Below are 25,961 nucleotides of genomic sequence, written 5' to 3' on the forward strand. Positions count from 1 at the left end.
TTACAGTCTCCGTACATCGAGACGCCCAGGGTAAGAATCAAGCTACCCGTAGCCAGCTCTTCATCATCAGGAATAACAAATAGCTGGAAGTTTCTTCACTGGCGTTTTTTAGGGCCATTATAAGTATTTACGTTCCCTACTTAACCATCAATTTCATCGGTTTTTTTAGGATCCACATGAGTGTAAGCTACCTTGCCAACAAATACATTTTTATTACTATTTCCGGAAGCGATTCGTTATCTAAAAGACTATATTAATTAAAGACGGGCACTATTAAACCAAGTCAGCCATTCACTAGCAGACGGACAACGTCACCTGCGGAGTTGTTCTTCGCAAGGCTGGAAAACCCGGTGACCGACGACCCTATACTACCCTTTCGACTCTAAGCATTTAACCAGGAATCACTGATCCTCTCCAATGTCTGTGCTGGGCAAACCTAACAGCTATGAAGGGAATAAAAAACTTGAGCCAACGGGACAGTCTTCACTGGACAAGTATCACTAACCAATCTCCCCATCTAAGATCACCAAAACAACTGAATCTGCAAATAAAAAGGTGCTTTAGACACCAACGTCTTCGACGTTATACTGGGAGACGTTAGGAAATAGCACTATAACTAGCCCCCAAGCTTCTGACTTTGTAATTTTTCTCCCAATCAGTCTGGGTTTTTCAACAGCAGGCCAGAGAAGATCACCCTGAGGTATCCAGGCAGTCACAATAGCTGTTAACTGCAGTCAAGAAAGAGTTAACTTAAGAAGCTCACCGGTCTTTTCAAGGGCCATCGGACGTCATACTACCTCGCCAACAAATATATTTCAACTTAACAAAATTTACAGAAAACAGCCTTTAGGGGTCACAAAAGTCGTAAGCATGCTAATAGTCGCAAAAGTGTATATTGGAAAGAAAACTTTAAATGTATCTAATAAATACAATTTGAAGCTTCAAGATACTGACGCAGAAAATTTATCGAGATTGGAACAACAGCCTCAAAATCGACAAATAAAGAATGCATTACGTGAGAGATCAGCCTTTCATTTTACCCTCAGAGTAATCTCTTAAATCTTTAAAGATCTAAATTTAGATTTTTAAATAAGAAGAAAATATATTTGTATTTTTGTGGCAATAAAAAACGTAGGGTTTATGGTCCAGGACTTTGTTGCTCTGGTAATAAAATTGTGAGATATGAGAAAAAACAATTTTTTTTTAATACAAATTTTTTGGGGGTTTAAAATCTTAGCAGCTTTAAAAAATAGCCCTTTTCGTGAATTACACGGGAGAAACTGTAAATCAACGGCTTCTTATGGCCACCGATTATTTTATGGCATAAAGAACGCACGGTACTTTTCAGCATAATTATTTTTTTGAATTTTCACACGTTATTACTTGACCAAATAAACTATATGGATTCCGAAAAAATATTTTTTTAATAAGAAGATTTTTGTTTTGAGATGTATCGGGAATATGTATAAAAATTTCTAACAAAAAATGTTTCACATTACATGTCAACACACTACGGTGTTTTATTCAGTAAGTCTCGGGCGAAGCCGAGACGGGGGGCTGCTTGTTATACAATAAATCATGAACAGCAAGATGGATTGGTACGAGAAGATAAAGCTAACAAGGATGGAGAAAGCTTAACAAGTCCTAGAAATAAAAGTAATGCTTATATCTCACCAAGATCTAATAAAATTATCAGCAGAGAGCAGAGATTTACTGATCAACTTGGTGACATCACGAACAGAAAAAGAGAAACCTTCAAATTCAAAGCAATCAGAAAATAAGCCTACCCATAATTAAACGAAAACAATGAGCGCAATGTGACAACTCTTAGTTTTCCTGATATCAAGCAATGTTTTGTTCACGACCGTAACCTTAATGGATTCTTCATATTTATGTAACCTTTACAAATTTCACCCTCGTCACTGACTCATCATCTAGCGATAATAATGAAATAAATTAAGAACGTAACAGAGAAAAGCAAAAGAATATCAAGAACTGGTAAGAGTAAATTGTTAAAAAGAAACGAGTGGGGGGGGGAGATTACTGTAGTAAAGCTACCTTATGTGGTAGTAGATACCTCATATAAAAAACCACATCAATAACTGCAGGCCAGTTTGATCAGAGTTGCCAGACTGCAACATCAAGTCACCAACCGTTAAGTGATTGGAGCAAGGAGTATTGGTCAACAACAACCTCACAAGTATACAAGTGTGGAGACGGACAACTTTGAAGAACTCTTATTAAAAAAAAGGGCCACACACAATTTTAAGGTGAATATGAATTTGTTTTCTTTGTACTCGTATTCATTTACCTGTTATTTTCTTTTTTTCATGAATAATAAATTTGATAAAAAACTTCATGTTTCTTTGTTACACATGTCTTATCTTAATGCTATTACTAAAGTGGCTTTTAGAGGCTTTCTTTAATGCCAGAAAATTACCGAGATGACTGTCAACCACAGCTTAATGGTTAACAAGTTTAAGAAAGTCAACACTAAATACGAAATGAGGGTAGTTGTGGAACTCAATGACGAGATAAAAATATTTTTACCCAGTACAGTGTTAAAAAATATTCTTAAGTACAAAGTGCTGTGTAATAATTTATTAGATTTTATACATCAAAAATAGCTCTCCATATTGAGTCATCGTTGTCAAGTTTAATTTTTGAGTGTATAGGTTAAATAGTTTTTGTAAAAATAACAAGTAAAAAACTATGTTGTTTTTTTTTAGAACGAAGTCCTTTATGTCATGTGCTTGGGGGGCTGGAATCTTAAGAATGACGGATATCTACAAAATGAAAGTTACTTACTGGATGTCTCTTCCTCTTAAAAAAAAAAAAAAAAAAAAGATACCGGGATTTAAACATACGACCTTCTAACTGATAGCCAAGCGTTTTAACCGCAGAGCTGTCGAGGTGTTACCACTACAGTAATTCTAATTGTCCACATTAAGTATGTATCTGAAAACACAGTTTCAAACTATTGATCTGTTCTATTCGTGTTACACATGATAAATATATGTTTTAAATTGAAAATAAGAAAAAAAAATTTAATTAGCATAAACATGGTTATGTAGAAAAAATTAGATAAGGTGCGTTATAACACATTACGTATTAGTATTTCATGCATTTGATCTAATCAATACCGACCGATTTTTTTTTTAACTAAATTTTTTTGCAAGAAGATAATGCTAATAATTACTGTTATACGTACATTATTTAACTTATAAATAAATCAACAAGATAAACATATACACTAGAGTTACAGAACGTATCAATTGTCTTTAAGAGCACTTACTTTAGATTGGATAAGCAAACTATGTTGAAGTATGTCATAATTATATAAATATAAAGATTTGTTAAATCAATAGAAGATTAAATTAAGTAAGATCATAACATATGTATACATCGAGTTATATACCGTCTTAAAGGTTTTTCAGGGGATTTTTTTTTAAATTTGATGAATAAGTTATGTCAAAATATAAATAATAATATTATTAATTGAACAAATTTATCAATAAATTACGTAGAATTATTTTTTATGTATATATTAAGTTACGTTTAACTTGTATGGTTTTTGAGGGTGCCTAATTCCAATTTTTAAGCGCAAGTTATGTTAAGACGTTATGTTATTATACTTATAATCAGTTAATTCATAAATTAATTGTGTAGGATCATTATGTATGTGTATTTTCTGTTACATATTGTTCTAATATTTTATAAGGCCAGTTATTTTAGAATTTAATTAGCAAATTATATTAAAATACTAAATAAATTAAGCATTAGGCGTACTGCAAAAGCAGTAGATAGATTAATAAATAATTAGTGAACTCAAATGGTTATACTGCTAACTTCTGTTTATTATTAAACGATCGTATTCGCAATGATAATATCTAGCGCATCAACTGACGCGACTCGTTTGAGCAGTCTATTATTTTATTTGAACTTGATAAGGGCCTTGAAACTTGTTTCTGTACGGGCAAAAACGTCATTCAATAATAAACAGAAGTTAGCAGTATAATTATTTGAGTTCACTAGTTATTTAAAACGCTAAATAATTATACAATTAATAAATTAAATTAATCAAGTCATTATAAAATATCAACTTATATAAATATATATATAGCTACATGCGATTGTAATGGTTTTTAAGAGTGCTTATTTCGAATTCAATAAGCACATAATAGCAAAATGTCATTAAATAATTTTATGAATAATTTATTTATCTAGATATCGATTCCTCGGACAAAAAAAGTCTAGCTCAGACTTTTTTCATTTTATTTTGAATAAATATATCTGAACTGTGCTTGCTTACGTCCAAGGTGTCGATGTATATACACACACACACGTATAACCATCGTAACATATGATTTTAATGGTTTTTTAGGGTGCTTCTTTTGAATTTCATGAGCGATTTGGGGCTCAATGTCAATAAATAATTGTATAAAGAAAAATAAAAGAAAAAAAAACAAAATGAATGTATACGTAGTAATAAAAAATTAAATGGCATATGGAATAAAAAATATTTAAAAATGACTTTAAAAAAAAAAAGGAACCAAAAAAGACATTAAAATATTTAATAAAATTAAAAAAAAAAGAAAATAAATAAATAAGACAATAAAAAAAACGAAGTCAATTTTTTAAAAAATTTAAAAAAAAAGTAACGAAATAAAAAAAAAAAAAAAACGAATTAAATCAAAGTACAAAAAAAAATTAAACATCAAATGTGTGTCGAAAAACATCATAAAATGAGGAAACACAATTTCTTAGGCAACATGGGGGTCACGAGATCCATAGGAAGAACAAAATTCTATGAGAATTAGTACTGCATTAATGTGGTTTGGTAAAAAAAAACTTGAAAAACGAATAAGCGCAAAATCACATTTTTTTTAATGAAAAAAAAAAGAAATGTATTAAAAAAAATTAGAAAAAAAAGAATAATAAAATAAAAAATAAAAAATAATTAAAAAAAGGCATGAAAAAGTACAATGAAATAAAAAAAAGAAATGAAAAAATAAGATTCAATAAAAAAATAAATAATTGAAAAAAACGAAATCAAAAAATTGAAAATAAAGACCTAAATAAAAAGAAAGGAACCAGGGGGTATGAATGGGTCATTGGACCTACGGTAAGAACAAAGTTCTTTAAATATGAGATAAATATAAAGACACACGGTTTCTCAGGTAACAAGCGGGGTCACCAGACCCACAGGAAAAAAAAGCTTTATAAAAATAAGTACTGCATTCGTGAAGTTCAGTAAAACAAGAACTTAAAAAATAAATTGAAAAAAAAATTAGAAAATTTATTTCAGTACTCACAATAGTTAAACTTGGTAAGTACGTCATAAAATAATTCAGTACCTACAAAGTTCAATTTTCTGTATCCTTATTTTATTTCTCTTTTCATTTTTTCTATAATTCATTTTATTTTTATTGTCTTTTCTGATATTATTCCCTTTTTTGATTTAATGTTTTAATTATTTCTCATATTACTTTATAATTCATTGTCTCATTATATTATATTTAATTATTTTTTTTTTTTCTGTTGAGTTTTTTTGTTTTGATTTTATATCTTTTTTACATTTATATTTTTAATTGTGTATTTTTGCATTTTGTTTCAATTCTTTTACTTTAAGTTTTGTATATAAATTTTTTTTAAATCATTCTTTTTCTTACTTATTTTTTTGCGATTGTATAGACAATTATAACAATACATTTTTTATTTTTATATAATTATTTATAATTATTCACATAACACTTTGCCATTGTTCATTCATTAAATTCAAAATAAGCACCGTAAAAAACCATTCAAATGATATGTTACTTAAAATATACATTGATAATAATCTTAAATCTTCAATTTATTATAAATTTATTGAATTGCTGTATTTAAGTAATTATGTGACATAGTACCATAATTTGTTTGTTGAGTTTGAAATAAGTGCTCTTAAAAACCATTGATATGTTTTGCAACTCTATTGTATATGTTTATTTTATTAATATATTTATTTATCAAATGATTTATTTATAAAAGTAGATAATAGCATTATTTTAATGCCAAAAAAACATAAGGTTAAAAAAAAATCTGTCGGTATTTTATACATTAAATGCGTAAAATACAAATATTTAATGCGTAATAACAAGCCTCATTCGATTTAATTTACATGACTATATTTATGCAAATTAAATTTTTTGTTTTTTTTAATTTATTATTTAGAAAACAAATTTTTTTTAGGAGAAAGAGACTGCTAGTAAACGACTACCGTTTCATGGAAATCTGTCGTTTCTCAAATTCCAGCGCCCCAAGCATGCGACATAAAGAACTTTGTTTTAATAAATAATTAAATAAATAATTTATCATTAATTAAATGTATCATCAGTAAAAGCATATGAAAATGAGAAATAAATTACGAATCACATGATATGTACACGAAACCGATACTTATAAAGTCAGCAATGCTCGTAGCAGAGTGGGTGAGGTACTTGACTCGTATACAGGAGGTCTGGAGTTCAAATTTTTTTATTGGTAAATGTCCTTTTTTTTTTTTTTTTTTATTTAGAGTTGTAGAAGAAAAAAAAACAAAGTTAAAAATTATTGCAGAAACAGAAAATTGAAATTTGTTCAAAAATTAATCACTTGGTAGTAAAGGGGAATGGTGAGTGAAGGTGTGGAGGAGAAGGCTAGTGCAGCATAGTTGGAAGACATAGAGTGAAGGGAAGTGTGTAGGGGACTGATGGTGATGGGTAAGGGGGAAAACTTAGGAGGAAGAGACTTCCGGTAACTGACTTCCATTTTATACAATCTGTCGTCTTTAAAACTGCAGCCCCTTCAGTACGCAACATAAAGAACTTCGATCTAAATAAAAAATTAGTTCAGTTCTTATAATAGTGAGACTTCGTGAGAACGTTGTCCCTAATTTTCATAGTTAAGTTTTTTAATTAATTTACTTGTTCACAACCTAACTATTTTTATTATTATTTTTTTTATGCTTTTGCCGTAGATCTTTCATACGTCATTTTTTTTTTTTTTTTTTTTTTTTCCAATTACAACTGATCTTTAGAAACCCTACTATTCTGAGTATTGTTAGAAGCTTCCTATTTAACGAGAATTAGATTTATTTGTGGGCGTAGAACTTTCTCAACAAATTAAGTATTAGGATACTAAGTTTTCTGCAGTTCTTGCTCGTAAAAGCCACCAGAAATGAGCTGCTACTGATAGCTGATGAGCTGCTACTGATAATCCTCCAAATGGTAAGAAAATGTCTTTCTTAATACAACTTGAGTAACAGTGAAAATTTTTGTTGTCACAGTTAAGCGTGCAATGTTTTTTCATGACTCGTTTAGTAAGAACTATACGTTCTTACGTTCTTGATCACTAACTTCCAATTTCAACTATGTTTTTTTCTTTGATTACATACATTTTTGTAAAACATTTTTTTCAATTACTACTCAAACACCTTTTGGCTCCATAACAATCCTTCGGTGTTTTTGATTATTGTAAGAAGTTATGAACTGTTGTTAATTATTTAGCCACTTATAAGTTTCACACTTAACATTTTTCACATCGTATGCTTGACGGTACAATTCAATTGCTCGCATACAGACGCCTGAAGATTATTTCACGTGGATTGTAAGTTAATTCTGCAATGTCCACGAGACCTTTTTGTTAAAACTATTTCTTTTAATTATGTAGTTTTTATAGCTATTGTCACATCTGTGCCAGTTTTATTTTTTTACGGGCGTGGCCTATGCATACTTGGAAAATACATCTATAACTGTCAATAAGTATCTGTAACCTTCATTTTTACGAACCTAAAGCATCATCTCCATAAAGTCCTCTTGCCATGTCTCACCAAGCCCTAAACATAAGACTTTCAGTGAAGGTTGTTGTATCTTGCATGTTAATAAAGCTCTTTCACTACTGCTCCCATCCTTTCTAACTGTCTTCTGGACTTATATTAGATATCTGGGTCAAAATCTACTTAATTGTATTTACTTTACGTTGCAAGTTTCGTTTTGTTTCTGAGAATACATCACTCAAATTGCTTACAAGTAGATATATTTTTTCTTCTTTATCCATAATAAAGCTTTTTTCTTACCGTAGGAAAGTAATATTTATAGAATTATATGGTTGAACACCTAATGCATCATTGTACAATTTTTTTCTTTCTAAGTCAAGTTGACCTCCTAAGGTAAGCTTATATCCCACTCCAGGTTGACCTAGACCACCACCTTCAGACTAAGCTGATCCACGTTTAAATTAGCATCACAAAGTTCCTTAACGATTTAACTTATTTTGTAAGTATGACTAGGATAATCCGCCAATCTTTCTGCAACTAGAAATCTTAGTCGATTAACTCGTTCATTAGGGCTGTTTTAGTTAACTTTGTTCATTTGCGCGGTTAGTTTAGCAATTTAAAATAGAGAACTAAATTGAACTTTTTTTTTTACATCTGTAAAATTTTATAATGGAATAATATTAAACGTTTTACTATTAAACATTATTTAACGTTTTACCATAGTATAGACCCATGATCTCATTTTCATTTAATTTGTTGTTATTTGCACTTAGGGTTTCTAGGAACTGTTTGTATTGAGCTTACTTATATGGTGTTTTATATGCTTTATAAGGATCCTTGTTAATGAGTTATTCTATTAAAGCATAAGTTATTGCATATCTTAGATTCTTTATTAGAATTTGATGTAGTACTGTATCTTCAGATCAAGTGGTCCTAGTTTAAAGTTGACTATGTATAAGTTTTTTATAGGTGGACTGTTAATGCACAGCACTAATAAAATCAACAAAATAACAGTAGTAGGAACTATCTTGTTCGAAGATCGAGGGGTCTTCGTTTCAAATATGACTACCAGCCTATGTATAATTTTTTTATTGGTGGACTGTTAACGCACAGCAGAAATATCATCTGCAAATATCAGTAGCAGCAGTAAAATCAACAGTAGGAGTTATCTTGTATTTCCTTTTTACTTATAACTAAGAGACCCAAAGATACACTTACCTGTAGGGTACATCAGCAGCCAAAACTATCTTTTATTCATGACTGAAGTATCTCAGCCATACGCTCTTTTACGTGCAGTACAATCAATACTTATTGCAAAGAGAGGGTATATATGGAGTAGATACGAGCACAGAAGAGAAGAAAATTTAATTTTGTAATTATTAGGTAATAAGTTTCGTTAAAATAAATTTTATTTTTCTAATTTTTTTACCATTTATTTTTTAACTAATAAAAATATTTGCTTCATAAGACTTCAATAAAATTTAATTTTTATGTAATACTTTGACATACTTTTTTTTTTTCTTCTTCTGTCCATTGATGCCTCTCTTCTTTTTTTTTTTTTCGTTGATGGTTGTCAAGTTTTCAAGTTTAATTGTTGGTGATGCTGGCGTATTATTCTGCTGACTACAGTTTTAAGTTGATCAATCCAGAGGCTGCAATACCTCACTATTTGGGCCAACTATTGACGACGTTGCCTCAGACATCACCAATTGTTTGACCAGTGACCATGTAAGATCAATTATTGTTGGTGATGCATGTGGTGGTGACGGTGATGTTGCCTGATGACTAGTATGATACTTTTTTAACTCCTCCGTAAATCAAAGAGTTGGGCTTAACGGTGATATCAACGGCAAAAGTGTATTTCAAATAACTGATAGTATAGGGTCAACATTCAGCAACGTTGTCTTTGATACCGCTGATTTTTTTACCGGTGACAACGTGAGGTCAGTTATGGGCAGTAGTTCAGGAGGTGACGGTGGAGTCTGACTTCTAGCAACTTCATGCTGCTCGTCAATTTTCTTCGTAAAAGAAGAAGTAGAACTTCGTTTAGAACTTTCTAGAAAAAGTCGATCAGCGATGAGTGACCCCGCATCCTAAGAGTTTTGTGGTTGCAGTGGCAGTAGATGGTCAGTGACGACTTCTTCTCCATCCTAAGAGTTAGTATCTGGTAAAGACTCAAACAACTGCTTGCAAACTTCCATTTTCAAACGGTCCATTGGTGTAAAAGATACTTGGCAAGAATCCATGTCAATAAATAAATAAATTTCTGAGGGACTGATATCTTATTTCAATAGGCAGTCAAACAGCTACACCAAAAAATTATAGCAATAAAAGACGTACAATAATGTCTGGTATTATCTCTTTTCTTTGAATTAAAATAGCATTACACATATTAAAACTTACAAGAAGGAGAAAACTTTATTTTACATCTATTAAAGCATCATTAAGCAGAAATCCATAAGTAGGGGAAAATTGTATTTGAAAAGGATACAATTCTAACTGTATCTATCACTCTTCTTCAAATGTAAATAGCATTATACATGTAAAAATTTATGAGTTGGGAAAGTCTACGTTTTGCAGTCGTTGGACCATCATTATACAAAAATTCAGGAGTAGGTAAAATGGCACATTCAAAATACCCCTCTCTCTTCATACATACATGTTTATGTACGCAAGTTAGTCATGCACTTTATTTTCTTTGAGTAGCAAAATAAATTGGCCCACTTCTACAACAGCACTCTAAGAAGCAACAAGTCTGATAGAAGAAAATAGCAAAAAAAATAGCTTAATTTCAGAAGGAAAAGGAATATGAACGGTAGCCGAAACAGAAGCTGTGGTAAAGGAAACAGCTTTTAAGTGGTCCATGAATTTAACACAGCAATAGTAAGAGTGTATTGATTTTAAAATCATAAGATCTTTTTTTTTCCCTTACATGGTTGGCACGATCTGTAATTCTAGAAAGTATTCCAAAACTTGCTTAACTAAAAATCTCCCTGAAAAACTTCTCGCAGAGAAAGTATTTTTCATAATTTTTTTTTTGACAAATTTAACTTAAGCTACTAAAATTATATTGTTTTAAACTAAAAATATTTTTTTCTCACAGTTTATCATATCCATCTACATACGTTTGATACAAACTTCCTTTAGAAAATTATTTCTACTGTTCTTTATCGTTATTTGACGCAGCAAAGGTGAGAGGGCATTAATTTTAGAATCCTAATATATTCTTCTCTTACAAAGTAAACTAAATCGGTAATTCTAAAATTATTTCTACTATTTTTTCATACTCACTTAATTAAAACTTTTCGTAGTGAAAATGTTTATTCCAGACTCATTTTACTGTAGCGACTAAAATTGTTTTTCAAACTAATAATATTTTTTCTCATAGTTTATTATATTTATTTACATACAAGTGATACGTAGATTGTAGATGTAGATTGATTCATTACATCTACTTTATATGTTTTATTCACACTGCCTTTAAATTTTTTATGTTTATTTTGCAAACTCTTATTATTTTTTTGTTTTAGCTCGACACAAATCTTAAATTTGCATTAACATTAGGAAAAAAATAACTACAACAGTTGGAAGTAGCAGGTAGTTTGCCATAAAGTTACAAGGAGTAAAGTATTTAACGAGACTTATCCAGCAGCAGCAAAGGTAAGTTGTATGTTGTAGAATGAGTGCTTTTATTGACTCTTTCTACGATGTGTTACGAAAGAATGCTTTTACTTTCTACTGTGGTAGTAATCTTCCTTTTATAAATTTTGACCTTTTCTCAGATAGAAGAGTATTTTTATTTTTCAAATAGTGCATAATATATTGAGTTAATTTCAATAACATAGTGTTCACTAACGCATTTCTTTTTTTTTACAGATTTACGATGGTCAAAGAAACATTGAATCACCATTCAGGACAGTATTAGCTGCCGAAACAAAAGTCAACATCAAGGCCTAAAGATTGATCAGCAGAAGATGCATCAGCACAAGAAAAAAGAACAATGAAGAGAGAAACAGATATCTTTTGATATTCATAAGTTACTCCAATTTCATTTGCACATAATGTATTATCACTTTTGAACTAAAAATTTTTTTTACAGAGTAGATGCCAGTTTTATTTAAAGATGTCTTTGATCTACTATGCAAAAATTTCATTCCGCTGCCACTACCAGTTTCACCGATCCAATCAGATGGTCCTTTAAGGCGGTTTGTTGATGAAGAGGAAGACGACGAATCATCTCATCGAAATCCAACACAACCAGAAGAAAAATTAGCAGAACCAGCATCGAAAGCAAGAAGAGAAGTGGATGTATTTTTATGACAACCTACAATAGAGGAAATAGAAGTAAGGGATATACCACTACGAACTCCTATATCATAGACCAAGAGCATGGAGCTGTAAAAGCAACCATCGCCACCTCCTCCATCATGAACACCGCCATTACTACCAGCTCCGACGCTACCGTCATTATTAAGAGAATCACTGCTAGTACCGTTATTACTAACACTACCGCTAACATCATGACATCAGCAGCAGCAGTCACCATTGTCGATCCGACCGTTGTCAGAGAATATTAAGGAATGGACAGAAGATGATAAACAAGAACAGGAAAGAAAAGTCAAAATTTTTCTCAAGCAGCAGGAATTAAAAATAAGGGCAGGTAAAATTATTAATGCCATAAAGGTATGGTTAAAAATAATCAAAAATAATTGAAAAAAATTTAATAAAAAAGAGTAGCGTCTAGCTGCCCAGTTAAAAAAAAAAGAAGCGATGGAATCGAAAAAGAAAAAAAGTTAAAGATAAACTCTCGAAAACAAAGAAGAAAATATAGATGAAAAAAAAAGTTACAGTTAAATAATGAGCTTTATATTGGTATATTTGTAAGAACAATGTTAACATGTGTAAAAATACTACTGTATTATTAAATGTGATAAATTTTATTTATTTTTTTTCATATCAAGTCGTTTATTTTAATATAATGTTGAACTTTTTTCTAGATCAGAAAAAAAACTTTAACAAAAATTTTATATCTCCTTTTTAAGTTTGACCACAATTATAAAATAAATTTTTGTTTGATGTAAATATCTCTTTACTATCTGTAATATTATCATACATGAAATACTGACTTTTTTTAAGGTATTTACCATCACCTTAAGTCATCTTTCTCTCTCTTTTACACATGCATACGAGCATACATACACCCATGCTTCCCACCACTATTTAAATAAGCTTTTTTTGCTCAACTCTAAGGGTATTTAAGAGATTTTACGTTGACAGAGCAGTTCATTTTAACCCAGTTACTCGATTACAAAGCGACCTCCTGCAGGAAGTCATTGGAACTGTACAGCATTTTAAGGATTTGGCTACCTGCCTGTGATATATCATACTAATAAGTTGTTGAAAGTGAGATCAATGCTGTTCAACTTTAAAGACTGTTAAATTTTAGTCTTGTAACATTAAAAGATGCAGATACTTTTAGTAAGAGATGTAAGTTAACAACCTCTGAAAAATAATAATTTTAAGCAGCTGTGGCTTTACTCGAAACAGCCGTACAATTTTTTTATGACTGTTGGGAGATAGTAAAAGCAGGAAAAATATTTATAGATGAACCTTCAGTTTCCGTGGCAGACAGTTAGCAAGAAGTGACAGCAGCAGTCAAGGTATTCGAAATAAACCTGCAATTTTTATACTGAAAAGTGTGCAAGAATTAGGCCTTGCAGTAAGCGTCCAAAGTGAAGGTTTGACAGAAACAGGCCCTGCAACGAACAGTCAAAATAGAGTTATGATAGAAGCAATAGCAGCTTCATTTCTTCAGAATAATAGATCAGTAAATTTAAATGTCGTTCATAGTGCACTTAAAAAACTTATTACGACACCTTTGATCGTAAATTTAAAACACCTAGATTTAAAAAGGTTTTTAAAAGATGCTAAAAATTAGTTTGTAAAACGGATCTATTAATTTCTTAGTAAATATTAAGCATTATAAGTGAACACAGGGTGGACAGCTAAAGATATTGTAGTTAAACATAAATTAAAAAATGTAGATTTAAAAAATTTTAATACAAAATCACAAGCAACCTTCCACACAACAGACTTGAATGAGTGATTTAATGTAAATGTGCAACAGTGAATAGAAAAAAATATGGATTACTTTAGTGACAAAGAATCAGGCTGGTCTTTCCTTTTAATTTTGAATTAAGTTGTCAATATTCATAAGCTGAATCTTATGCAAGGTAGTTCTTTAATAGATTTTGTAGGGTAAATAAAAAACAAAGATGCTTGCGTAAATGTAGTGAACAGATACGTTCAGTGTGTTAATTGGACTATACTGTCAGCAATACATCCAACAAAAAGAAGTATAAATCGGGTCTCCAACTATGTTTCGTATGAAAATGAGTTAAACTTTAATAAAATTAATTTTCCTGTTAACCGATAGCAACTATCCATTGTGCCTTATCCTTTATTTAAAGTGTTGAAACGCTTTGTAATCCCCTGCGACTAAATAAAGCAGTCAAAACAAACAATGACGTTTTATCAGTTCGAAAAGCCGTGCTATGTTTACACTAGCCTTTCAGACAAATCGTAAAAATCAAAGAGGTAATAATGCTAGCCAGTTTGATCATTGTTATATAAGAAATGAAAAATTGTATTTAAAATCACAATATTATTCTTATGAAGATCACAATACTAATATAACTAATACTCATTTTGCATTGTTGTATACACATTTGCAAACTGTCAGAATTTATATTACGGTAAAGATCGTGCACCTTCGCTAAGCAAATATCCATTTCAACATGCTGTACCTTTAATTGTCCTGGACGGTTCTAAACATAATAAGTCGTTGAAGAATGTTTCTATAGATGTGTGATTAGAATGAATCTCACGACAATTTTTCTAATAATACTTCAGCTTACTGCTTACTTTTACATAATCGTATCGTTCAGTACAGTCCCATGAGTGTGGATGTCAAAAAACTTATGTGAGGCTATAAAACCCGATGCATGACACAACAAATATCATTAATCTGTTAACCACCATGAAAAAAGATCAGAGCAGCTGGACTTAAGAAAAAGAAAATAATCGGAGAAGGCAAAAAGAGTGGAGAAAATTTGAGAAGAGACACGTTCAAGAATGCAAAGAAAAAGAAGCTAGGCAAAAATCAGAAGATCATAAAAGTTGTGAGATCTTTTTAAATGAAAAAATCAATTTGCTGAAAAAGATATTTATCGATCAACATGTCTCATAAGCCAACCATTAGCAAATTAACTACGGATGTGAAATTTTAAAACCTTTAAAACAAGGATGATAATGATGACAGAAATAAAAAATTTTGGCTGAAAAATTTCACAGAAAATTTCTCAACTAATAAATAATCACTTTCTTATCGTGAAAATTAAAAATGATTTAAACTATAAATAAAGGTTTTTGTATGAAAAAAAGGATGGGATAAAATGTATCGTAGATATGCAAGGCTTTAAAAAGCCTGGCAACGATTACGTGCTTAAATAATAAGCTATTCTACTGCTACATCAAAACGATGCTGAAGTACCAATGTATCTTTCCAAAGCACCTTTTACTTGGCATCAATACGCACAGCAGTATGAAGACTAAAATTTGTGTCTCAAAGTTAATTATTATGGACTAGCCTAAGATTCCGGCAATATAAAGTACACTAAGATTGGGAGTATTCTACGAGAGAACCTTAATGATGCCACCAAAATTTTTCTAATTGCAGAACTAAAACAAAAGTGGTTGAAAAGATTCGGATTTAAAGCTACTGATATGACAGATTATCCTTTGTTTCAGCTTCCAAAACAGATTACCAGTTGCCCTTATTATAACAGAGCTTACAAAACCATGTGTGCTCTTCGCAATATCAAACGCATAAAAAAGTTCTTCTTATATACAGAATAAGAAGATGATAGTGATGATTATAAATAGCTGTTTATATGAATATTTAAGAACAATGTTACTTATACTTTGTAAATTTTGGTTTAAAATAAGTTTTCTTAGAAATATAAATAACTGTTTCAAGATTGACTATTATTTTTCTAAAAAATAAAAATCTATTCTCTGCTCTAACCACTTTCATCATAAAATTGTACATTTTTAAGAAGAAATCTTTATAAAAATATGTACATAGACGTATCATACGTAAGTATTTAGCTATGTAAGTAGATAAACATGTTGATGTGTACATATTTAACCTTGGAGAGGTAACACTTATTCTTCATACCTCACAGATTTAAGCGTGTGGTTGGGGCTGTCATCCACACATACAAAACAACACTCTTTCCTACAGGCTAACCAGAGAGAAGAAAGCTATGCACAACCCCTAGTGCTTCGTGTAGAGTCGAGGCTGTCCAGGCATTGCCGCGCACGTGGGCAGGGAGGGGAACGCGTGCTGGATTCGGCGTATGCTGGCGTTTGCCTAGTTTATTTACTGTGTATAACGTTTGATACTATTATTTTTTTATTTGCTTATTAACGTAAATTTCAATTTTATTTATCACACCTGTATCTTCTAGAAATAGTCGTAACGAATGAGGAAGCAGGATTAAATAACCATGAACTCTTTTTTGATGAATGTAGTCAACTTTTAAACAATGTGTTCTTCAAATTTCTTTCGCATTTTAAATTGTTGCGATATCTTAAAACCTTTACTTTTTAAGATATTAAATGTATTGTTTTTAGTCAAGACATTGCTGGATATATTACTGTGGCTCTTAAAACGTGAATTTATTAAAGAAATAATTTGTTCTTTGTCATACGTGCTATTAATCAGCGTTATGACGTCTCTTCTTAAAGACAATCGAAAATCTTTTTTTACAAAGTTATTCATTTAGTTAATCACGATATCAACAAGATTTTGTGCAAAAAAGGGTTCAGCATAAAACTGTAAAATAAAACTTAAGATATTGTTTAGTATTACTGTACGTTCCATAGTGATGATGAAATTATTTTATTATCTAACAAAGTACTCAATGAATTAGTTTTATAAATAAGAGTCTTATATGAACAAGGGATCTGTATATTTGTAGTTTTCTCCATTTATAACTAAGTAACTGTTAGTGATGTTATTGAAACTTTCAACAAAAATAACGTAAGGGTGTTAGTTCAATTCTAAATCTCTTAGTCTATTTTTAAAATTGATTTCGCATCCTTGAAGTTGAGATGTATTCTACAGGAAAAATGTACCAGGTTTTGTTTTTGATGCGTAATATTATTATTTAATGGTATCGAAGCTGAACAAAACATTACGTATTTCAATATTTGTGACCCACAGCCATGGGCTGTATAAAGTGTGTCAAAATTTTAGTTTTATAAGTAGAAATATTGGCTAATTTCTAGCTTTTAATCGTTTTGAAGAAATTCAAAGGCAATGGTATTAATAAAAAACCAGTAACAATATCTAAGTATAAAAAAATTTTTTCTATAATTATGATGTGTAAACCTTCGTTAAAATTTTTTGTCAAGTGTGGAAATTACCTGGGACTTTATCGTTAATAATTTTTAAAACAACGGCTTCTACTTCTCGTATTTTTAAAGAACGTAATTAAGTTACTATGTCTTTCGCTACATTAGGCCAACTTGCAGAAAAAATTTCATCTGCATCAGCAACAGGTGATGATGAAATATTGCCTGCTTGATCTAGGTCCTCAATCAGCTTCTTAAAATGAGCACGCGGTGGCTCAGTTAGCTGGTTTGTGCGACAGCATGCAGGAGACTGCGGGTTCGATTTCCGACCAGTGCGACACTCCCAAGCAAGTACCTCTGTGAATTTTCACATGTGCTTTTTCACCACGCAATGCTCGTCGTGAAGGGATGGCCGACCTTTTCGCAGCAATAATGGCCTACCACTTAGATTCTTCGCTCTCGAGATAGTCGAAGTGACATCATTGCCGTACCAACGAAACCACAACTGTAATATTCGAAAAAGGGAGAATGTAACTGATAGTTGTGATATATAATCTCAATACTGTATATGTACCAGTATAATGTAACAATGCCCCTTTCTGTACCAAGGCTATATGTACTCGTTTACAATAAAGCCTAAAAAACTAAAAAATAAATTTACTACGTAAGTAGGTATTGATTTACCGAAAAAAAAAAGTTTCTTAAAGTCTAGTTCAAGTTAAAAATAATCAAACGTATTACAAGTCAATGTATTAATAATTTTTTTCGAAAATAATACATTCATGTGTATATAAGATCTTTAAGCTTATAATCTTCTCACCAAGTTGAGGGTAAGTGGATACCGTGGACACTGAAATGTGTTAAAATATGCAGCATCACTGATAACAATTTTTATTTTTAAGACTTGCTTTAAAACATCCAAGCATGTTAAAAATGATGGCTCCCACGTAGTAAGACATCTAAAATGTCAAACTAACTTCTTTCATTACTTGTAATGCAAGTAAGTAGGCTGTCTGGTGCTAAAACATTATAAAATTTTCATATTTCCTAAATGCAGTAGTAACATATATAAAATACAAATATTTAAACGTGAATGATAACGTAAGGATTTGCACAGTAAATGATTTTGGTTTTACAAGTGTGACTTAAAATTTAATTATTTTGTGTAAATTTTACTTTTTCATCCAGACATAACTTCAACCTTGTGTACTAATAGAACTGATTGCAATAATTTGCTTAACAAACTATGTTCTAGTGGGTTCAAAAAGTGTTTTTAATTATTTTATACATACCTATAGCGTCGGGAGCTCTAGTATCATTAATGCACGCACTTTGTTAACTACCAGCTCGAGCCCAAGTCTTAATCATGCAGTCTTTTACCTTTTGCAAACACGAATTTGCTTTCTATCGCTTGTATTTTTAAACCGATGATACACTATAAACGAGTATACATACTAACAAATGTGGCACTACCACCCAGGGGCGGATCTAGAGGAGAAAAGGGTGATAGAGGTGACCCCAACAAGTGCTTAAAATACTAGTTACGAATTACCAAGGTACTTAGTTAGCTTGTAATGGAATTCACTTAAATTGATAGAGTAGTAAAAAATTATTTAAACAGTTATTAGTTTTAAGAAAATTTTGTATAGAAAAACAGTTAGCTTCATTTGAACTTGATTTGATGAATCTTAACTTCTTAGATCGCCCCCTCCTCATCTAGGAAGTCATCTGGATCTACCCCTGCTATCGTCCCAGACGCTATTTACTTGTTTGATTTTATATCATTGTCATTCAACACATACGATAATGAATATGCTATTAATAATTTAAAAATCGAAAGAATCTTACATTGCTGTAGTATTGCATTAGGATTTATTAGAAAATATAATCCTTATCAATGTTCAGACGAATACACTATAGTAATTTTATCTAACAAAGTTACACATGTACATGCAATAACATACCATACTTTTAAGCAATGTGGGTGAACAAGTTTAAAAAAAATGAATCTTTAATTGCTGAATTTCAGCAAATAATAACGTACGTTAATGTTATGGAGTGTTCCTTCATTAACATATTTATCATGAAATTTTTTAGAAGGCGATCTTTAAGGCATTTTACTTTTTCGTAAATACCTTATATTATTCTACCGTTTTAAGTATCGTTTAACTTGTAATATAATTTCTCTTGCCATAACATCGTCATTAAAAACTACAGAGTCTATCACATTGTTAATAGTTTAATCATTTTGGCTCAGATCTGATATATTTACTTCACAACTAGTGATATCACTCATGTCTAAATATTTTAAGGAAGTATTATTTGTCTGTGTTTGAAATGGTTCTTGATAATTTATGTAAATCGCTTTTTTTTATAATTTCAGACAAATCGAGCTAACGTTGATACATCATTTAAAAAACATTGGATAATTTTTTCGTCTGGCATTAAATAAAAATCATTTTCTTCTTTATAGTCTGCAGTAAATTATTTATCATATTAAATGACCTTTATTACTCATACTTGAAATGGCTTTATGTTTTACACAAAATTACTTGCGATCGGAATAGTTTGTAATTTTATACTTAATTTTTGAATGGCAAAAAATCTTTCAGTTACTAAAAAGTCAGTATAATGACAACACAAAGAACTTATAATTAGACCGATATAAAATCCACTGATGTATAATTTAATATTTAAGGTAGCATTTTCTTGTATTGTCCACTATAATTTCCATACATGATGACATTTTTATTCTTATCCTGTTTTTCAACGCTTATGAGATACTTTTGGAACATACAGACCAGTAAACAATAGACAAATTTCGTATATTATTTAACCTTTTTCCTTGATAAAAGTTAAACAAAGTGAACGTTAATTGGGCACACAATTTCGTCATGTAAACACAAGTATTTTTTATACTCAAAAATTTGTATGAACAGCACAATATATATTTATACTCAGCAAATCATATTCCCAGAAAGCTCTTGTGTGAGAAATACAACATAGCAGATATAGAAGTATATCTATAACGATTGGTTCTACTATTAAAAGTGACGCAAGAATACGCATGTATAGAATAAGTGAGGTTAGATTTTTTATAACATACCCTTGAATAATTCCTTAATGTTCTTGGGAAATAAATAGTTAGCAAAAAAGAGTTCTACGGCGTTGTTTACCACAGCCAACACAGGTCACAAAAATAATAATTATACATAAATAAGTAACGACGACATAACTCATAACTTATAAATAGAATTCTGTTGCAGTGCAGCATGGAGTATAAACAGCATCGCACGAAGCGCTGAGCGCTCCGGTCCAGACCCCCTACCACCACGTTCAGCTCATTAGCTACTCCAGTACCCTTGTTAACAGCTGCTACAGCAATTTCTCTTAGTCCATGGGCCGAAAGAGCGCCAGTTGTGCCTATATTTTTTTTAGTGTGTATATGAAATTATTGAAGTTCCAACCCAAATAATTGACGTACCCGTTGCAGTTAAGATGATAGATGATCTTTAAGTTTAGATTGTTGATCAGGAACAAGAATTGATAAGTTTTTGACAAGAAATCATAACAATAAGGCTACACGTAAAACAACTAAATTAAAAAAAAAAGTAATTTATATATCATGAAGGAAAGCATAAAAAAATTTTAATAGAAGATATATCAGTAAACCAACATAGAAAAGACAAATCAGTTATTAACGATCAACCGAAGCATGGACACCTTAATACATACAGTTTTTAAACAGCCTAGGTTTCATAGTGATCGTTGGCTAAAGTTTATTTACATGTTTTTCAGCTGTTTTTAAGATAGAAGAAATTCTTAACATTTAGTTTGGTGTCAAATTTGACGAATTAATTGAGCACTATGAAATTCATGCACATCAGCCTTTTATTTCATCAGCACTCAACAGTAGTGATGAGATTCGTAACTCAATTCAACATCAAGATTTATGCCTTTTACCCTCACCAACAGCTTTAGTCACTGAGTTATGAGTTATATTAAATAATGCTACTTGTCATTTATTTAAAGAAATTTGCTACGAACTTACTGCCATTAAAATACACAAGTGCAAAAATGTTGGTATAACAGCTTTAATAAGAGGTTGGATATCGCACCATGGAGATCAAAGTTCAATGCTATTCAACGCAAGATGGCTAAATATTACAGAAACAAACAAATTGGTCAACGATGAAGGTTATTTTTAAGTTCTTATGCCTTTAAGCAAGATACTTCGTTTTGTTGAGGAGTATCGTAAAGTTGCAGTAAATGCAAAGTAGGAAGTAATCCTAAAAAGATCAAGTAATATCTTAATTAAAGTCGTTCACTCATTGCTTATAATGTTTACGAAGACTTTAAAATTACATTGCTTAAAAAAAATGGCTCATGCCTTACGTAAGAGCATCGGACAGACTCAAAATTTTTCTGCTCAATGTCATTGCAAAAGATAAGCCAATTTCCATGAGTTTTCACAGTGGGGATTTGTATGAATATCCCCTTCCTCCAACAGCTATATAATGTGCTTCGACCGTCAAAACATCAAATGAACTGGAATAGTTACGCTTTGTTGTTTTAGGCTTTCAAACAAATCATAAAGGTTAAAAAGCTGCTAATGCTCGTCACTTTAATAATTGTAATAGAAGTATTGTTAAGTTATTTCTTAACTAGATGTATTGTTAAAATTTCTTAAACAGTACTACCTCTATAAGAATCTTATCTCAATATTAATCAATTTTTTTTACTCTACAATATGTATAATCATATTTAAAATCTCTAATATGATAAGAAAATAAAACCTACGATTAATAAAAATAATTTTATTACATACATGCCACTTATCGTTGTTGACTGTTTGAAACAAAATTAAGCTTTAAAAAGCGCAGCAGTTAATGTGCGCTTGAAATTCGAATCAAGAGATAATTTTCCGCAAAAAACAGCTGCTTATTGTCTGATTCTACATGATCACATAGCCGAGTAGAATCCCGTAAATGGGAATGTAAGAAAACTTGTCTCAACTTACTTATAAAAAATAAAACAATATTAGTCATTTAAGTCAGTCTATTCTTTGCTATGGCGGAGTATGCAGTGGATATGCAAGGCTTCAAAAAGTCTGGCCATAATTAAATTAAATAATTAAATCATTATTTCTTTCGTTAAGTCAAAACGTTAAACTACATGTGTTTTTTTAACCACCGTTTTCTTAGCATAACTTGAGTCAAAAGTATAAACGTGAAAATTTATGGCTTGAGCTTTACTATCGTGGATAAAATTGTAAATCTGATAAAATTAACTATACAGAAATTAGGAATGTACTCCGAGAAAATCTCAAAAATGCCAGAAAGATTTTTATAATTTGCCAAAGAATGAAAAAATTCTGGTTTGCTATGGAATAGAAACATGTCATACTCCTTCATGTCATAGTTAGTGTGACGTGTTAAAGCCGTAAAATGAAAAAATTGATTTGTGCACGAATTATGCAACTTTTCTACCTTACCCATGGATGTGTGCCGAAACAATGATCATCAGTCGAAAAAAGTGTATGGACTTCACTGGATTGAGGGTAATTGTTTCATTAGGTACAACAGCAGCACTTGTACGCTGTAGCAAAAAATGCACACTGAATTTACGTTTATAAAGATAAGGTAAATTGGGGTGTATCGGGACACTTTTGATGGTGTGAAATTACTATCCTCAGTTTTTCAAAAACTATATAAAAATTGCACGTTAAATCGTTTTTAACCGTTAGCGCACATTTTTTTCTATCAATTAAAAAAAAATTATTGTTTTGTTCCTTTATAAGTGTTTTAAAAATTAAATTTTTAAACTTACGTTTTATTTTGCTGTTATGGGACACACTTAATTTGTATTATGAGGCAATTCGGAACATCGATTAAGCTAATTCTGGAGAAACGCCCAATTTCCAATTTAATTGCATGTCATCCATTTTATATTGCTGTTACAATGGTCATTATTAAATAAATTTGCTATTTATAGATTAAACAATAAGAACTAGAGCCTATTTTAGCCATCAAACTGATAAAAGTTGTTTGAAGTAAAGGGAGTGTATCCTCACTTACGTTGTGTTTTGTTTTCGTTCTGAATCCAAATTTTAGTAAAAGGTAGTCAAAAAATGTAAGATTAAATTTTTTAAATAGTTCTTATGTTACAAATTAATATTTCCTCTGCCACCATATACACGACAATTACACACGAAGAGTTTGAGGTTATGAGTTAAATTCTTCGTTGTATAGATAACTTGGATTGACAATTATACCAAATTTTTATGTTTGTGATATCTTTTACTCCAAAGGCATTAGGAAGTACGAGAAAACGTTTATATTTGTAGAATTATTCGAAAAAAAGTACTTAATTCTGTACTACTAAAGCTAAGGTGATTAAACTTTTATGGTAAAGTGGGACACTTATGATTTGATGAGCACACAAGAATAACTAATTTTTGTTCATTTACTACTTCAATTTATGTATTTTTTTTTGTTTTTCCTATGAAAGGTCTAGTAGAATAAAAAGAAGTTTTTTGTTTTAAATTATAATTTGTTGAACACTGTTTTTGACGCTGTCCCTAGTTACCTTAAACATTTTTCGGATCCCAAATAACCTGAATTTACCTTAATACATCCGGGTATGTGGAATCTACCATAGAGTGTGTTGTAATTAACATTCAGCAGTATATTATATCATTGCGTTGCATTCTTAGTGTAGGAAATTCAACAAAGGCGTAAATGTGTGGTACTGATGTGACACAAGAAAGTCTACGTAGAAAGAAATTTAGCGCACTGAGTAAAATCCATAACACTAAATCATTTATGTACTTTTTGTTGGAAAGCAGCATCAAGCCAGATACGCAGTGTTTTATAGATGCACTTTATAGTTATAAGAAGAAAATTGTTAAGAAAACGTGGGTCTATAGGATAGCAAACCAAAAAACGAGAGCCTCAGTAAGGAAAAAAAGGATAAAAATAGGCAAATATCTTTTATAGAAAAGCAAGTTGGGTAAATTATTATTCGAAAACTACTTGCTCTCATATAAAGTAAGATAGATATAATTTACTTAAGAAAAAAAATTAATAAATGATCCTTGCTAGGAATATAAAAACTTTTTGTATTTATTTCAGCTGCAAATATATTCGTCGAATAATAATTTTTTTTGTTATTATTAAAATCTATTTGCATATTATTAATTGACATGTTATCCTAATAACCGCGAAAATTTACTAGCTTCCTCTATTTATTAAAAAGGTACTGTGTCGTAAATAAGTAAGCCATAAATAAGATGTATAGTTGTCAAAGAAAAAATATTTATTTACAGTTTTTTTAGTAGTGAGTATATAATTACAGTAAATAATAATCTTACAGAAAATATCAAAAATTTATTAAGATAAAAAAAATAATTACCAACACAACTCAAAAGATACTTTTCGTGATACTGTTCTGTTTTTTATTATATTAAATAAAATTGTTAATCATCAATAAGATGACTCCAAGAACAGTGAAAATGATACGAAGAATTAATAAACTCCAAGGGCTTACTGTTCAGTCTTTTATTCAGTTGACAACGTTTCGACTGCACTTAAGGGGGCTCCAGCGAGCACTGGTACCAACCCGAAAACTATTCGGTTAGTTGGTATCACTTCTGTGAGTATATATCTATACATGCGTGTATATATAAGCGAGCAAGATCATCTATATATATGATGTGTCCGTACCTATGGTAAACAAACAGCAGCTTCTGTCACGTACAGAGCATTTTATTTAGAATTAGTTTTTTTGTGTTATAAAAAATGAAAGAAATCACACATCACTGTAAGAGTCATCAAGACTTGCAGGATGCTAAAATGATTTTGCAACAGCAAAAAAGAAATAAAAAAGTAATTGATGATAACAAACAAAAATTAATTGTATTAAAAGGTATTATTAATGATCAGATAATTTATAAAATGGCCAAAGAATCGATATCAATAGAAGTATTAGTAGATGCACATAAAAAAGATCCTACAAAGTGCATCACCTCATTCTTATCTATGAGTGTAAATGATAAAGTAAGAGTTACTTTAAATAAAAAAATTATTGACGCAATTTTTGATAAAATAAAAAGTAATTGCAGTTAAAATTTTTCAATGTTCTATTTTATCTAAAAAAAACAAGTGTAAGTAATCCATAGGAGAACACGATTAAAAAAGAGTTACAAATGACATGAAACTTATGTAAGTACTTGCAGTGTAATTCTGAAATATTCAAAAGCGCGCGCCTTACAAACAACAAGATGGCATCCCGTCATGACCCTGCTAATTCAATGACTTGATCAATACTTTACAAAATATCTCAAATATTTCCAGGCTTACCTATATTTTTGAAGGTACCATCTGAAAGCTGAGATGTTTTTCTATAAAACAGTTACAGTCCTGACATGTAACTCCTCAATTATTGTTAGAAAATACCGATGTTTTCACGTTGCTCTAAGAGAGGCTATGTATAATGTACGAACTTTGAGAGCAAATATCTCAAAATTTTCCAGGGTGAGAGGGGTAAATAAGGACACCGTTGGAATCAGCGTGTTTTTATCCATCAATTAAGCTACCTATGACCTCCTAACTCCTCCAGCTGGAGCCCCCTTAAGGCAGTCCTTTTCAAGTCTCTGAGTTAAAATAATTATAATGAAAATAAATAGTGCAACAGCTACCATAAACTACAAGTTTAAACAATTAATTAGAATAAATGAACTTACAAA

This window comes from Copidosoma floridanum, unplaced genomic scaffold, assembly GCF_036245765.1.
Source record: "Copidosoma floridanum isolate Cflo_tuat_1 unplaced genomic scaffold, Cflo_Japanese_pri ptg000017l, whole genome shotgun sequence".
Taxonomy (NCBI): Eukaryota; Metazoa; Arthropoda; class Insecta; order Hymenoptera; family Encyrtidae; genus Copidosoma; species Copidosoma floridanum.